Source organism: Syngnathoides biaculeatus, chromosome 10 (assembly GCF_019802595.1).
Source record: "Syngnathoides biaculeatus isolate LvHL_M chromosome 10, ASM1980259v1, whole genome shotgun sequence".
NCBI lineage: Eukaryota > Metazoa > Chordata > Actinopteri > Syngnathiformes > Syngnathidae > Syngnathoides > Syngnathoides biaculeatus.
Window position 1 is genome coordinate 1045156 of NC_084649.1, and position 3218 is coordinate 1048373.

General features: G+C 42.4%; 1 long non-coding RNA gene across 1 annotated transcript; it reads left to right on the top strand.

The window, feature by feature from the left end:
* Positions 1-247: 247 nt before the first annotated feature.
* On the top strand, positions 248-2975 carry LOC133507926 (uncharacterized). Its single transcript, XR_009796939.1, has 3 exons — positions 248-332; positions 453-514; positions 2389-2975. It is a non-coding gene; the product is annotated as an uncharacterized LOC133507926 (long non-coding RNA).
* Positions 2976-3218: the final 243 nt, after the last annotated feature.

Consider the following 3218-nt stretch of genomic DNA (forward strand, 5'->3'; position numbering starts at 1 on the left):
TCGTGGTCGACCCCTCCCTCATTAGGGACTTCCATGCATCGCACCCTGAGGCCCCTGGGCCATCTGAGGCTGACTCTTGGAGGGAGGGGGTTCTGTCATGAGTGTGTCTGTCTCCGATGCGGTACACAGCTGCTCCAATCAGCAGATACACGCACCTGCATCCTGTCTTAGTGATTACGGCTCCCATATATATTGCCACGCATGTGGTCTGGTCTTTGCCAGATATTTGTACTACTATGTCACGTTCCTGCAACTATTTGTCTACGTCCTTGTTACTCTGTGTACCAATCTGTCTCTTATTAATGACCTGACCTTCTCACCTGCTGATTTTGGTACTGCTGCTTCTTTGGATCGCCTGCCTGTGTTTCGACCTTGGACTGACGCTTCCCGAACTGTACCTGGTTTTGTGAGTTGTGCATTTTGGGTTCAGACTTGTGCTCTGGTCTTGACAGATGGTGGTGGACTTTGCAAAAAGGATGGAAATGGCTGTAGTGAACACTGTTTTCCAGAAGAGGTAGGAACATAGAGTGACCTACGCGAGGAGAGGTAGAAGCACGCAGGTGGATTATATTTTGTGCAGACAATGTAAACTGAAGGAGTTCACTTACTGTATGTAAAGTAATGCGGAGGGGGCGACTCAACAGCATCGGATGGTTGTGTGTAGGATAACTCTGTTGATGGGTAGTAAGATTAAGAAGACAAAAGGCAGAGCAGAGAACCATATGCTGGAAGGTAAGATTAAGAAGACAAAAGACAGAGCAGAGAACCATATGCTGGAAGCTGAGAAAGGAACATTGTTGTGGGGCCTTTCGGAAAGACTTGAAACAGGCTCTTGATGGACAGGAGGAGCTCCCAGAAGATTGGACTACTACAGCCAAAGTGATCGGAGAGACCGGCAGAAGAGTACTTGGTGTGTCTTCTGGTAGAAAAGGGGAGAAGGACACTTGGTGGTGGAACCCCAAAATACAGGAAGTCATACAAGGAAAGAGATTAGAAGTGGGACACCTCGAGGACTGAGAAGAGGTGAAAGGAGTACATTGAAATGCTACGTAGGGCAAAGGTAGAGGTGGCGAAGGCTAAACAAGAGGCATTTGTGACATGTACACCAGGTTGAACACAAAATAAGGAGAAAGGGATCTCTACAGGTTGGGCAGACAGAGGAATAGAGATGGGGAGGAGGTGCAGCATGTAAGGGTGTTTAAGGATAGAGACGGAAATGTGTTGACTGGTGAGAGTAGTGTGCTAAATTGATGGACTGAATACTTCAAGAAGTTGGTAAATGAATAAAGTGAGAGACAAGGAAGTGTAAAAGGCAAGTGTGAAGGACCAGGAAGTGGCGATGATTAGTAAGGGGGAAGTTAGAAAGGCACTGCAAAGAATGAAAAATGGAAAGGCAGATGGTCATGTTGACATACCTGTGGAGGTATTAAAGTAATTTGGAGAGAAGGCTGTGGGAAACGACATAGGAATAAAGTTGATGAGTCATACAATGAAGTTATTGGGAAGATTTGTGGAGGCTAGACTTAGGACAGAAGTAAGTATCTGCGAGGAACAGTATGGTTTCATGCCTAGAAAGAGTACCACAGATGCATTATTTTCCTTGAGGATGCTAGTGGAAAAGTACAGAGAAGGTCAGAAGGAGCTACATTGTGTCTTTGTGGATCTAGAGAAAGCCTATGACAGAGTACCAAGAGAGCAATTCTGGGACTGTATGCAGTTACTGTTTGATGTGAAAAATTGCCAGCGACTGGTTAAGTGAGAATAACTTGATAAAGTCCTCATTATTGCCTCCTGCAGGCAAGAGACCAGGGACAAATATACGATTCCAACATCTTGGCGAGATGTAATTTCTAAGCACCTCATCCTTGTATCGTTTGAGCCGTTTTTCCAATTCATTTTGGTCCAAAAACCTCAACCACTTCACATTGTTGATGCGGTTTGTGAGACTGGTTTGTGTTTTCTATTGTCTTGAAGAAGTTGGCCAAATATTTGACACAACTCTTCTTCTCCGATACTGCTGTGTCTCCCGTCTCCTCATATGCATATTTTTTAATCCATCTCTCTCTGCCTCTGCCTTTACCCCCATGTCCTCTTCCTCTTTCCCAACATGTTTAAACCTGTACTCACAAATATTTCATGTCCGTTCATTTTCTGTGGTGTTGACAGGTGGAAGGCTTCTCAGCAGAATGTGAATTATGTTTACGCATGTACACTCAAATGTGTGATTGTATATGACTTTTCTTGCACTTGTGATTGTAAGACCGATAAGGTTGAGAGAAAAAAGCAAAACTGAAAATGTGCATTTTGTATAAAAGTATACATAAGTGCTTAGAAGCAAAGTAAATGTAGCGTGTTATATGGATAATGTGTATGTGTCCATGCATGCAGGTTCCCAAGTAGTTCCCTGTGCTGAAACTGTTGCATCTGAATTCACCGCTCTGGGTTACCATGATTTAGTCCCCCTGGAGTTCCGAGAACTGTGGGAAAACTCTCAGCATGAGTGTTTCTGTAAGCATGTGTGCATGTCTTTGGGTTTTAGCTCAGTGATAAAGGTATGCTTGTGTTCAAGAAGTCGACTTGTTCAAGACGAGGGCACAATACATCCTTTTCTCTGTCATGCAGGTCCATGGAGTCAAATAAGACTCAATCACTACAATGCAGTGGTGTTCTTTACACATGCAACAATGTACACCTGCTTGTGTATAGCCAGCCCAATGACTATAAATGTTTATATGCATTTCTTATTAATGGGTATCATTAATTTAATGAATGATCACACTATACAATGGAACATAGATAGAATCACGGCTACAATTATGTATACTGTATTAAAAGGGCTGAATGGAGCAACACTATTTCATCAATCTGCAACCATAGGTTATTGTTATGACCACGAGCTGAAATTTGGTTTGTGTTGATAAGAAAAGAAATAACAAAAGGAATAGGAATATGTTCATTTTCAATCCTTCGGAAAAGGGTGGCCCCTATTGAGATCTCAGTGTTTCAAAAATAATTTTGTCATGTTAACATACTGTTCACCTATTGTTAAAGTTATGTTATAAAGGGGATTAGAAACAAACAAAATCTGGCGTGATCTCAAAATTATTATTTTTACGATCCATCCATCTATTTTCTGTACCGCTTCTCCTTACTATGGTCACAGATGTATTGGAGCCTATCCCAGTTACATGTATCTTTGAGCGAGAGGCAAAGTATAT